General features: G+C 32.1%; 1 long non-coding RNA gene and 5 other non-coding genes across 6 annotated transcripts; all 6 read left to right on the plus strand.

The window, feature by feature from the left end:
• The first annotated feature begins 1,290 nt into the window (after positions 1–1,290).
• On the plus strand, positions 1,291–1,508 carry LOC149511190 (small nucleolar RNA U3). The gene has a single exon (XR_016334431.1). It is a non-coding gene; the product is annotated as a small nucleolar RNA U3 (small nucleolar RNA).
• Positions 1,509–3,410: 1,902 nt separating this feature from the next.
• On the plus strand, positions 3,411–3,607 carry LOC149511191 (U2 spliceosomal RNA). Its single transcript, XR_016334481.1, has one exon. It is a non-coding gene; the product is annotated as a U2 spliceosomal RNA (small nuclear RNA).
• A 1,563-nt stretch (positions 3,608–5,170) lies between these two features.
• On the plus strand, positions 5,171–5,366 carry LOC149511192 (U2 spliceosomal RNA). The gene has a single exon (XR_016334476.1). It is a non-coding gene; the product is annotated as a U2 spliceosomal RNA (small nuclear RNA).
• Positions 5,367–7,927: 2,561 nt separating this feature from the next.
• On the plus strand, positions 7,928–9,471 carry LOC149511193 (uncharacterized). Its single transcript, XR_016334333.1, has 3 exons — positions 7,928–8,527; positions 9,285–9,345; positions 9,422–9,471. It is a non-coding gene; the product is annotated as an uncharacterized LOC149511193 (long non-coding RNA).
• LOC149511194 (U1 spliceosomal RNA) lies at positions 8,349–8,509 on the plus strand. Its single transcript, XR_016334500.1, has one exon. It is a non-coding gene; the product is annotated as a U1 spliceosomal RNA (small nuclear RNA).
• Positions 9,472–10,602: 1,131 nt separating the features above from the next.
• LOC149511195 (U2 spliceosomal RNA) lies at positions 10,603–10,802 on the plus strand. The gene has a single exon (XR_016334493.1). It is a non-coding gene; the product is annotated as a U2 spliceosomal RNA (small nuclear RNA).
• Positions 10,803–14,004: the final 3,202 nt, after the last annotated feature.

Here is a 14,004-nt window from a genome sequence, read left to right on the forward strand (position 1 = left end):
CAAACAAATCCATTATAGTTTTGATAACATATAATGCTATTTATAAATTAGTAAATTATTTTGTAATTTATACAATCAAATTAAAAATAAATTGGAATATCTTAATTTTTCTTTCACCATGACCATACCTATACGCATTTTCAATCATTCAATTTTTCTTATTCATTCTATTTTATTTTTTTGGTTTAAAAATAGTTTATATTCCTTTTTTTTTGTTTAATTATATTGCTATCATTTCTCTCCCTTTTTTTTATTCTTATTAATTTGACATTTAAAACCATTCAAATGAGTTACAATAGTTTTTTTTTGTTCCTCTTTTTGCTCATAAGACATAACTCATTAGGCAAGTTTCCTTTATTTAAAATTTTGAGAGAGAAAAATCACCTAATTATTTTGATGGCATGATGTGAGAACATCACAAGAAAACCATAATTAATGTAGTTCCAATGCAGAATCCAGATTCTCTATATTGATTACATAGTGTAAAATACAAAACATGTTCTTAAAAACCAACCCTGGAAAGCTCATAATCTTTTTGAGAGGTTTCAATCCTTATATAAGTTTGTTTTGTCAATAATGAATAATGGTAACACAATTTGAAAACATAATTTCTCTTTTTCAAAAAAAAATTTATTTTTAAAAGCTTTATGCTTATTAACATAATTTTGCATTGAATTTTAAAAAAATGACCAAACAAATCAATTAGCGCAATTCTCGTTATATATAATAATATTTAAAAAATAATACATTTATAATTTAAACAATGAATTAAATTTTGATTCAATCGAATGTATATGTGTTTTTGTTCAAACTGTTAAATTTAAATTTCTCTAATATAAAATACAGTAATAATAAAATAATAATAAGATTTATAACATATAATTCTATTTTTTAAAGTTTTAATGCCGTTGTGAAAAGTGTCAAGGTGTGGTTTTGTAAGCCTAGGTGGATGCAGCGGTAAGTTTCCTCCAGGCAAAAGCACAACTCTTGAGGCTATATGTCTGTTGCCTAGATACTAATCCATACTGCAAAAGCTATGTTAGGTAGAAAAAGGGGAAATGTTTTACTTCCAAGGAAAAAAAAATAGAAATGTGGTATAGCTGTTAAACTAGACATGCTAGGAAGAAAAAAATGGAAATGTTTTACTTCCAGATCCTGTTAATTTCTCTCTGCTCTGCTAATTTTCTAACAAACCTAGGCCAAATAATGCTGACCACCGCGAAGCAGTCATATAGTCTCACATGGAAAAGACAGATGAGTTCTGGATGGCATTTATATGAGGAAGAAGGTACGATCTTACTTACACAGGATCTGTTCTATAGGTTCGTACTTCTGTATCCTTTAGCACAAAGGAGACAGGATCTCAAGTCTGGTTGATGAAACAAGGCCTTGTAATCAGAGCGTGCTTAACCGCTTCCTAGACCTCGTTTACCAGCATGAGCAGTAAAAGATCGTTCTCAGCACGGTGTTTAACTAGCTGAGATGGTCACAAAGTTGTCTGACAGACTTTGCTAATCCTTTTTGCAAGTTAGTTGTTTTGAGTAAAAAACTTTTCAAACACGCCTGTACTGCACAAGTAAACTGATGAAAGAAGTTAAAATTGGTATGTTTTATATAGAAACATTTGCGGAATTGATTTTAGAATTGTCCAATTGGAAGTTAAAACTTCTTGCTAATTTTTTTCATGCTGCTGAACCACTTTTATTTGCATTTCAAGTTTGTCTATTATGTGTTTTAATCAATTATTAAAATGATGGCTATGCTGAGAGGTTTATCTAAGAATCATGGTAAATAGGTTCCATATAATATGTTGAGAGGTTTAATATCCAATTTCCATGTTTCAGTGAAAGATGGACTTAAATCCTTTCTAAGGGATTGAATAATATATTTAATTTAATCTTTTTATTTTCAGATCACATCCAATTATAAAGTATTGGAGTAGTATCGATGAATTTTCTTTTTTAATAAAAAAAGTGGTTTAAGAATAGAAGAAAAAGAATAATATCATTTAATTGATCAGTTCAATATCAGTTGCAACAAGATTAACAACTTGTATGATATTAAAAAATTAGATCATTTACATCCTCAATCCAAAGAAATTGTGATTTTAATGCTTCATTTTGTTACAATTTGGGTGACTTTTTTTAGCTCAATCTGTTAACTAGTTATTTGACGGGTAGAGTCAAAGCGTGCGCCATTGAGAGCAAGGGCCTCATGTGAGAAGGAGGTCCACAGCATCATAGCTGACCGAAAAGTGAGGCAGAAGGACTACCAACCAAGACAGGAGTACTTGGTGCGCTGGAAAGGACTTTCAGACAGTGAGGCGAGCTGGGAACCAGCAGAGAACTTATGGTAGCTTGGGGACCATATTAGGTAGTACCATGTAGAGGACAAATCGAAGGCGTTGCGCAATCAGGTGGGGGAGAATGTCACGCCCTGGGCGGGCATGCCAGGCACACCAGCACGTGCACCCGATGTTGAAGCTCGCCCACCAGGCGCACTGGCGGGGGTTTACGCACAAGGCCTTAGAGATATGGCTAAACCATCCGCACACCCTGCAGGCCAGCCCGCACGACCATGGCCTAGCCTGAATAATGCCCGTACCACATCCAAAAGGGCCCAATAGGGGAGATACGCAAGGGGATCTTCTAAAAGCTCACAAGATCAGCAGGAGCCTTCTAGCAGATCTGGTTCACCCTATAATTCAGGAGATAAAATCCTGATTGATTGTAATCTTTGTAATTCCTTAATTTTAGCTTTCATTCTAAAGATTTAGCCATAAGTGTAGCTGGGAGCCTCAACTATAAATAGAGGGCTACTCCACCCTCATTTGTACATCATCATACACACTTCTGTTTCAGTAATACAGAGCATATTTTCAGCAATTCTCTTGTTCTTTTGTTTCTCTCAAACTTGCGCATTCTACCATTCCCATTGTTCTAGTGCCCACGCGCTTGTGTTTTAGGCTAACTTAAGCTAGAAGGAGGCGATTCCAAGCCTAAGGCCGCATGGATTTTGAGTCTAAGGTCAGAGCACGTGACATGTGGCCTTGAGAGTTGAGACCATGAAATTATTTGTTTTAGTTGAGATGACTTTAGTTTCCTTTGAAAAATTAACAAAGATTACCGCAATATTCCAAAGTTATGCTCCAAAGTCTGGTTTCATAGACATCGAAAAATATTTCTTGTACAAATACATCAACGTGCCACATGCAGAAAATTTGTAAGATAAATTATATAAATGTACAAACACTTCATTGAGGTACTGTATGGTTATTTTTTGTATCATAAAAAATTTGTACATAAAAGATATAAGTTCTTTCAAATAAGTTTGCATCCCATATTAAAAGCATAAGCTAGAGGTGATGCTGAGTTGCATTATAAAAAAAAAATCAAGACGCAAACCAACTCATACCTTTCTCGGCCTTTTGGCTAAGATCAAGTGTAGTATCTGTTCTTATCAGTTTAATATCTGATACGTGAGTCATTGACTCACATGATATTAAATAAATTTTTTTAGGGAGAGAGTCCATTACAGTAGCTTGCTACTAGGATTCTCCGAGTGTCGTTCTTGTGTCGCACTACAGCAAGAGTCTGGCACATCCCGCCAATTGTAGTTTAAGTTTTTCTTTAAAAAAGAGCGCCTTGCGCACTCTATGAATTCTAGTTATAAAGTTTTTTGCTTTAGAGGTAGTGACAGAGCATCTTACTACTTTTTCGCCAAATGGTTTTCTTTCTTGCGTGCTGGAAAACGAAAGCAGAATGTCATGACTTGATTAAGACTTTTTCTGCCACATCGATACATGAATGGGAGGTATCGAATCTACTTTTCTAAAGGCAAGATTTTTTAAAAAATTTTTTGAGATTATAATATAAATTATAACTAGAATTGAATATTATATTATTGAATAATCAATTAATCAATCAATCAACAAATTAAAATATAAGTACACAAATTCAACATACGAACTCAAATATAATAAGATTTGAAAATCAAATAAATAGTCAAGCAACAAATTAAAATATAATTAAATAAATTCATCATAAAATTAAAATAAACTCATACACGGTGAGACTTGAATTTAGAATAAAATTAATATAAAGTTTGTGAATTTCTTTTAGAAAATGATTTAATAAAAATTTTAATAAAATATTTTAATCGATAGATTGATAGAATTTAATATGAATGACAATAATATGTAAAAAATTATTAAAAATATTATTTATAATTCAAATTTAATCTATACTTATTTAATAAAAATTCTGTCAATATTTTTGCAAAAAATATTCATTTAAAAATATATCAAAATTTATTAAAAAATTATCAATATTTACATATTTAATCTATGTAACAAAACCTTTTAATTTATGTATTTTGATTTTCAATTTAGACTTCATTAATCGTTTCTAATAAAATTTTTTATAAATTTGACCTAAACACTTCATTTAAGTCTTGTGAACCTTACGGAAGAGGATTATTTCTTTTTTATTGGAGGAAGATAATTTCCGAAATAATTATTATACAAGGTACATATAGATATCTCAAATAAAACATTAGATTTTAAATTTTTTATATATATGCATTTGCAATGCAATCACAGCTAACCAATTCAATTATTTAAGTGAAACTTTTAAAAAATGGCCAGTATTTGATGAAAAAAGTTAAAACTGGAACTAATTGAAGAAGCATTTGGGAGAATTGATTTTAGATTTCCCAGTTACCCAATTGGTAAAAATGAATCTAATTTGCAACGACAGCTTAGCAGCATCCAAAAAAAAACATGCTTACCCGAGTGAATTCGATTGTTTACACCATTGATCTAAGGAAATCTGTGATGTTAATGCTTGATTCTCTGCTACAATTTGGGTGATTTTTTAAATATTTGTCATTTAGTTATTAGCTCAAGTTCTTAGAGAACAATTAGTTTTACCCAAGCTAACTTAATCTGACGCAGAGATGGGGAAATTTTTTGTTTTAGCTAAAACGATTCACCTTGCACCAAAGGAATAACAAATTAAGGAACACGGCAGTAGACATCAGAATAATTTTCATGTGCAAATACATCAGAGTAGGAGTTCTTTTAACTAAGTTCAGATCCCACATCCAGAGCCCAAGCCAAGGGTCACGCCAAGGTTCGATATAAAAGACAATCCGAGCCACAAAACAACTCATACCTTTCTCGGCCTTTTGGCTAAGATCAAGTGTAGTATCTGTTCTTATCAGTTTAATATCTGATACGTGGGTCAATGACCCACATGATATTAAATTAATTTTTTTAGGGGGAGAGTCCATCACAGTAGCTTGCTACTGGGAATCTCGAGCGTCGCTTTTGCGTTGCACTACAGCACAGGCCTGGCGCACCCCACCAATATTAGTTCAATATTCGAAATCGTCTAACAGTAACTAAATGGGTAAGAACCAATTTCAGCAGCTCGGCAAATAGGTTTTATAGTACATATAGATAGGGGGAAGAAAGAGTAGAAGCTACAAGCAAGAAAATGGAAGAAAGATGGGAACGAGTGCATGATTAATCGGTCTATTAGTTGAATAAGAAATTGTTGCCTAAAGCTTGTCATACCGAAATTGAAAAAAATAAAATAAAAGAGCTTGTAAGGATATCATGATAATAGAAATCTAAAACATAATTTTTTTAAGCATAGTCCAACTTATAATTTCAATCTTTTCTTATAATTTCGATCTTTTTAATCAGATGAATGAAATTAAACGTTATATGAACTCAGATATGGATATCCGTTATTCGTATCTACGTATCAAACTCGTCTTTTGTGCAAATTTTAGACTCACAAAGTTGACTAAAAATGTGAAAAAATAAAATATGATGTGCAAATACTTCTTATAAAAAAATTTATTGGTGTTAACGACATTAGTTTACTTGACTGAGAAGCATAAAGGTCAATCTTTATTGAACCATAAGGATTGGCACTGGTCCCCCTCTCCCTTCTCTCTCTCCTTAATTGATTCTCTTTTTTTTTTTATTCCTTTTTTTACTTTGAATTTTTAAAAATTTTTTCACATTTTAATTGTTTAAAATATTTTAGATTTCAAAAATTAAAAATTTTTTTCCAGATTTTTAAACAATTTTAGTTTTTTTAATTTTAATTATGACTTGTGATAGTCGCATCACTGTTAGATAATAGCTGCGTATCTCTATCACGGACCTAAGGAGCAGTTTTGAATCTCACATCGACTGTGTACTAAAGTTGGTAATGGGATATAAGGGTTCACACCACCACCTGTTCGTTAGGCACCTTTTGTGGGACAAAACCATGAGGCCAAGGAGGTTAAAGCGGACAATACCTCACAAGGGTGTAAACCATAACAATTAGGCTGATTTGGGACATCGAGTGAGTCCATGCTCGGATCCTGGAGTCACGAGCCTGGAGGTTGAGTCTCGGCTCGTAACAAGTGGTATTAGAGCCATCTCTGGGATACTAGCGATTTGCCACCGAGGATGATGGGCCTTCATTGGAGTGGGGATGTCACGGACCTAAGGAAGAGTCTCGAATCCCACATCGACTGTGTTGGCTTTCGTTGGAGTGAGGGAGGATGTCACGAACTTAAGGAAGAGTTATGAATCCCACATCGACTGTGTACTAGAGTTAGTCATTAGATATAAGGGTTCACATCACCACTTCCTTATGAGGCGTCTTTTGTGGGATAAGGGAGCCAAAACGGATAATATCTTACAAATGTGTGAATCGTGACAGTTAGGCTAATTTGGGATGCCGGATGAGTCCATGCTTGGGTCGTGGAGCCGCGCGAGCCTGGAGGTTGAATCTCGACCCATGACATCTCTACATATGTAATATGTATCATCAATTTCTATTAATGGTGTTAACTCATCGGGTAAGATTGATACATTACATTAAACATTTTTCAATAATTTGGGGGGTTGTGAAGGATATTATCCCAAAGCTTTTATTTATTTCAGTGAACAATATATTAAAAACATAAATGCTTTAATCATATTCATCTAATATAATTAGAAACATAATTTTTTTAAGCATAGTCCAACTTATAATTTTGTATGTATATAAGTATCAGACTCGCCATTTATTCAAATTTTAAAAGCACAAAGTTCACTAAAAATATTAAAAAATAAGATATGATGTGCAAATTTGCCTTATAAAAATTTTTATTAGTGATCGACATCGTTTGATCAGTTTGAGGAGGATAAAGACTAATCTCTCTTGAACCATGAAGATCCAGTGCTAGTCCCCTCTCCCTCCTCTATCCTCAATCAATTCTCTTCTATGTTTTATTTTATTTTTTTTTATTTTTAATTTTTTTAAAAATTATTCATATTTTAAATTTTAAAAAAAAATTTAGATTTTGAAAGTAAAAAATAAATTTTCAATATTTTAAAAAAGTTTTAGTTTTAGTTTTTTTTTTAATTATGTCATGTGATAGTCGAATTACTCTCACATAATATCCCCGTGTCATTTATGTGTGTAATATATACCTCATATTCAATTTTCATTGGTTAATTGCATCATTAATTTTTGTGTTAAATTATTCAACAGAATGATACATGAATTAAAAATTGAGGTATTACATTAGACATTTTTTAATTATTTAGGGGTCGTGAATATTGTCCGAATGCTTTTACTTACTTCATTAAACAATATTTTAAAAAAAAAAAACATAAATGTTTTAATCTTATTCATCTAATATAATTTTGAGGATGTTATAAATATTTGCTTGTAGTGTGTATTTTCAAAATTTTATAACCCTAAAATCATTGGATTTGCTAGTTAAAATTCCAAACTAAAATGGAAAGGGAAATTAAAGATCCATTACTAGAAGCATGAGATTCTAAAAGACAACTAATTTTTGTCAAAGAAGTGAAGAAACCCTTTGTCTGTCATACTAGGAAAAATGTTGCTTGAATCCTTGAACATTAACAACAAATTAAAAGTTAAAACACTAAAAGCTCATATACGACAAAAGCTGTTGTCTATCCATAAATCTGATATTTTGCAAGCAATTATTGTTTATGATTAAATTTTGCAAGAAATCTGATAGAATTTGACATATTATAAGGCTAGGAGTGGTCAAATGTAAGGTTTTATTTGCTTTTCCTAGAACTAGTTGAGGGGAACTTCTTGATGTTCATATGTCCCACCAATAAATTGCCGAAATAAATCAAAGAATTATCAACTTCAAATTGGTCGATAATAATCTGTTACCAACATGCTATATATATTTACCTCACCAATCCATGAGATCTAGGTAGTTAAGGCTTTACTCAATCCCATCTCAAAACCGAACAGCAAAGGAAAGTGTGGTTGGCTCTACAAAAGAGATTGGAGTGGCTACTTAAAACCATACTTACCTGGACGGGGTTATGGGGTGATCAAGAAAACTCATGGCCTAGGACAATGACCTCCATTGCACTTGGGAGGGGTGCTGCCCTAAGGTCTCCCCAAGTGGGAGAGCCTACGTCATAATTTGTGGCAGTTGGGGCCTGCGTTCGCGCGGCCCCTATCCAGTTTGAAGTATAAAGGTTCGTCTATGACTTCCGTAATAACATTTAATAATTTTCTCTCCGCTTTCTTGGCATGCTTACTGAAGATGATTGAACTTGATTGAAAAAACTTCATTTAAGTCCGATCCAATTGTCTTTTTGTCCTTGTAACTATTGAAGCTGTAGAAGATCGTTCTCATTTAGTGTTCATCTGGCTGAGATGGTAGCATTGCTGTCTGACTTAAACTCTTTTTTGTGCCTTACTTTAATTTCTTTGTCAATCTCCACATAATTCGGCTCAATTTTACAAGTTAGAACTCTACATTAGCAATGAACTTTTTGTTTAAATTGATACCATGGGCACATACCTCCAGCCATGCATACAATCCATAAACACGTTTTTATTTCAATAGCAATTATTAAGGCGCTGGCATCCAGTGGAAGAGATGAAACTTATCAATTATGATATCTTAGATTAGATTTTAAGTTGGCCAATATATTTGATTATTTAAAAGGGTATTTTTAGTTGGAGATAACACTAGCTTGTTATTTCTGAATTGCATAATTATTGAGCTTGTAGTACTGTTATTTTTTGGCGCTTAGGGCCATGACGCATCTAGTGTTAATATATATATAGATATATACAAGTGAACATTTGCTGTTCTTAGCAAAATATTAGTTCAACATAGGGCGCTTAAGCATAATTCAGCTTTCAGAACTGCAATTGAATGTAGTGCGAAATAAAAACTTTTAGCCTTGTTGGACTTAACCTATAGTCTACTTTGTGTATCTGCAGAGCCAAGAAGAAAAGCCTTTAGAGCAATGCGTCTGCCATGTTGATCTTGATTCGAGTTAAGGTAATCCTACAGAAAATACAACAAATAATTAGTAGTTAGTAGGAGTAACTTTTTTCATTTTTTGTTTTTCTGTCAGTCAGTTGGGAGGGAGCTAATAGAACCAAAGTTAATGAAAATGAAAAGGACAACAATGTCAAGTCAGTTTTGGTGTTGGTGTACTTTTAGTTTTGGCATTATTCAGGTCAGCCCTTTGGGATATACCAATGCCAGAATTGAATGTGTTCATTTTTACATTGTAGTTTGATCAACTCTTAAAAATGTCTTTAGACCTTTTTACGACACTTGAGAGCTATGTGTCTGTTGCTTAGATACTAATGCAAGACTGCAAATAATAGTAAAACTTTTGGCAAGTTAGCTTTACTTTTTTGTGTACATAATTGATAAATCTAATAGTTATTTAACGACATGCCTATGTCAATCACTTGAAAGAAAAGTGATCAGAGCACAAAGGAGAGAGGATCTAAAGTTTGGTTGATGAACAATAACCTTGTGATCGGAGCGAGATTAACTTATACTTGGCCCCTGCCCTACCAACCGAAGCAGTAGGGGATCGTTCTCAGTTGGTTCTCACCCAGCATAGGATGGTCATAAGGTTGTCTGACAGACTCCCACAATTTTTTTTTCAAAAAAACTTTGAACGATTCCGGTAAGTTTGAAGCTATATATATACATTTGCAATGCAATCACTGCAAACCAATTTAGTTGTTTAAGTAAAACTCTTCATATATGGCCAGTATTTCATGAAACAATTAAAACTGGACACTATTTGAAGAAGCATTTGGGAGAATTGATTTTGGATTTCCCAGTTGCCCAATTGGTAATGAATCAAATTTGCAATGACAGCTTAGCAGCATCCAGAAAAAACATGCTTACCCAAGCGAATTCGATTGTTTACACCATTGGTCCAAGGAAATTTGTGATGTTAATGCTTGATTTTCTGCTACAACTTGGTTGATTATTTAAATATTTATTTTTTAGTTATTAGCTCAAGTTCTTAAAGAGCAAGTAGGTTTACCCAGGCTAACTTAGTCTGACGCAGAGAAGGTGAAATATTTTGCTTTAGCTAAAAATGACTTCACCTTGCACCAAAGGAATAACAAATTAAAGAGCTCCTCAATAGAAATGAGAATAATTTTCATGTGCAAATACGTTAGGGTAAGAGTTCCTTTCACCAAGTTCATATCCCATATCCAGAGCCCAAGCCAAGGATCATGCCAAGGTTCGATATTAAAGAAAATCCGAGCCTCAAAATATCTCATACCTTTCTCGACCTTTTGGCTAAGATCAACTGTAGTATCTGTTTTTATCAGTTTAATATCTGATACGTGGGTCAATGCCCCACATGATATTAAATTAATTTTTTTAGAGGGAGAGTCCATCATAGTAGCTTGCTACTGGTGCCACGGGTCGAGATTCAACCTCCAGGTCTGCGCGGCTCCAGGACCTTGGCATGCACTCATCCGGCGTCCCAAATCAGCCTACCTATCACGATTCACACCCTTGTGAGGTATTGTCTACTCTAGTCCCTCTAGCCTTACGATTTTATCCTACAAAAGACGCCTCACAAGGAAGAGAATGTGTGAACCTTTATATCGTAAAACCAACTCTAGTACTCATCTGATGTGGGATTTCTGGCTTCACTTAAGGATCGTGACACTGGGACTCTCGATAGTTGCCTTTGCGTTGCACTACAGCACAGGCTTGGGCACCCCACCAAATCCAATTCTAGTTGATAGCGGTAGAGGGTAGCTAATTGGGCAAAAATTGAATTCAGCAACTTATCAATTAGGTTTTACTAGCATACAAATAGGAGGAAGAAAGTGTAGAAGCCGGAAAGTGAGAAGAATGAAAGAAAATGGAAGAAAGATGGGAACAAGAGAAAAGCAAAATTATGAATTAAGTTCTAAGTGACATTTGGACTCAAAATCTTTTCGAAATAAGCCAATTCACAGAAAGAGTGACATGTTGAAGCTTTGGAGCGCATAATAATCGGTCTATTAAAGGCTTTTTGCAAGTTCAATGAGAAATTGTTGCCTACAAGCTTGTGGTCCTGAAATTGAAAAAAAAAAAAAGAGCTTGCAAGGATATCATGACTAAGACATCTTGACGAAAGAAATTTTTTAAGTATAATCCAACTTATAGTTTTAATTTTTTAATCAGATGATTAAAATTCTATGTCATATGGACTCAGATATGGGTATTTGTTTTTTGTATGCATATAAGCATAGACTCGCCATTTATTCAAGTTTTAGAGTCGTAAAGTTGATTAAAAATATGCAAAAATAAGATATGATGTGCAAATACGTTTTATAAAAATTTTTATTCGTGTGATCGACATCAGTTTACCTGTCTGAGAAGAAAAAAAGGGCACAATATCTCTTGAACCATGAAGATTGGCATTGGTCCCCCTTTCCCTTCTCTCTCATTGATTGATTCTCTTATTTCATTTTATTTTATTTTATTTCTACTTTGAATTTTTTAAAAAAATTTTCATATTTAAATATTTTTAAAAATTTTAGATTTTGAAATTTTAAAAAAGTTTTCTAGATTTTTAAAAAGTTTAATTTTTGTTTTGTTAATTATGACATGTGATAGTCGCATCACGATTACATAATTGCCGCATCTCTATATGTGTAATATTTGCATGTGTCAAATTTTTATTAGTTGATTGCATCATTAATTTTTGTTAATGGTGTTAAGTCATTAGGTAGATTGATACATGAATTAAAACTTGGGATATTACATTAAATATTTTTCAATAATTTAGGGGTTGTGAAAGATATTATCCCAATATTTTTATTTACTTCATTAAACAATTATTAAAAACATAAATGTTTTACTCATATTCATCTAATAAAATTTTGAGAATGTTATAAACATTCACTTTGAGTGTATATTTCCAAAATTTTATAACCCTAAAATCATTGGATTTGCTAGCAAGAATGCCACAATTGTTAAAATTCCAAACTAATATGGAAAGAGAAATTAAAGATCCATTACTAGAAGCACCATGAGATTATAAAAGACAAGTATTTTTTGTCAAAGTGAAGAAACCCTTTGTGATCTGTCATTACAAGGAAAAATGCTACTTGAATCCTTGAACATTAACAACAAATTAATTTGGAAATAACAAATTTGCATTGCTTTGGAGGAGTTTTCTTTTGTCATATTAACGTTTCGAGGTTATATGTATTGACCATTAAATATAGGCATCAAATTTACAATCTTATCTTTGACTTCTTTTCCATGGAATATTTATTTTGTTTTTTGAAAAAAAAATTCAAATACAATTTCATGCTCTATTGAACTATATCTAACAAGTCTTTTTTTTTTTTTTTTGGAAAAATTCTCATAGATTAAAAAAAATAACTTATTAATACATGCCTATCATGTAAATAGCAACTTGCAAGTCCAATAAATCACGGGATGAAGAATGAAAATTGTTATTTATATTAAATTAGAAGGAAGGGATTATTTTATTTTTTTCGACTTGTCTCTTTCATCTTTTAAATTTATTAAAATCAATAGTTAAAAAAAGGTATAAAAAGATGTAATTTTTTTTTATATAACTTAATCACTCCCCTAAATTAAATACTAATTGTCAAACGAATAAATTCGTAGATCCATCTCTGAACATAACTAAAGGAGTCACCACAAATCTTTTTTATTTATGTGTAATTAGCCACCTAAGTGAATCTATCATCCTAAGGATGTCCTAAGCTTGACCAAGGATCCCTAAAAGAATAGGTTTTGGTCTACGTTTCAAAACTAAGTTCAAGAGTTCAGTTATGCATGAGAAATATTATAATACCCTTGCAACGCCTATCTAAGGATGATACCAATTTAATTTTGTGTTATCCAAGCTTTAAAATATTTTTCTAATTTACCAAATAATTTAATTATTACAAATTGATCTTAAAATTACTCTAATCGTTTGGTAGTAAATTAAGATAATTTCCTCACCTTAGAGCAGTCATAGACACTCATGTCCCGCTCTGAAGAAACTTTGTCGTCAAATTCATTAACATATTTTTGTAGACATTATTTTTTAAAACAATCTATAAAATCCTCCAATCATTTGGTAGGATTTTATTTTAATGCATATCCCCCAATTGTCTGGTGGGATTTTTATTTGAAAACCTATTTACGAATTTTTTTTAAAAAAATTGTCATTAAATCTTCTAATGGTTTGATAAAATTTAACTTAGAAATTTAAATCCTCCAATAATTTAGTAGGATTTAAAAATTATTTTTCAAAAATTCATTATGAAATTCTCCAATCGTTCGGTAGAATTCATAATTCAAGATTTAAATCCTCTAATCATTTGGTAGGAATCATAAATTTATTATAAAATTTTATTTTAAATATGCATAAAAGAAAAAAGAGAATGAACTAAGTAACAAAAATTGATATACAAATAAAGAAGAAGAAAAATAGAAATTACCTTGTCTTCTTTTTTGTTTCTCTACAAAATAGCCTATGGCTTCGCTAGCCCCCTCGCCTGTGGTGATTAATTTTCTTTTTGGTATAAGCAAAAATCAAATAGAAACCTAAAACATATATAACCGAAACCCTTGAAAACTTTGCTATAAAAATTTTATGTTGAATACCTCTTTTTTATGTGTCTTCCAACTTTTTTCTTTAATACAAAACTCTCA

The sequence above is a fragment of the Durio zibethinus genome, chromosome 26, assembly GCF_047325235.1.
Source record: "Durio zibethinus cultivar Kanyao isolate XHJ-2024 chromosome 26, ASM4732523v1, whole genome shotgun sequence".
Classification (NCBI taxonomy): domain Eukaryota; kingdom Viridiplantae; phylum Streptophyta; class Magnoliopsida; order Malvales; family Malvaceae; genus Durio; species Durio zibethinus.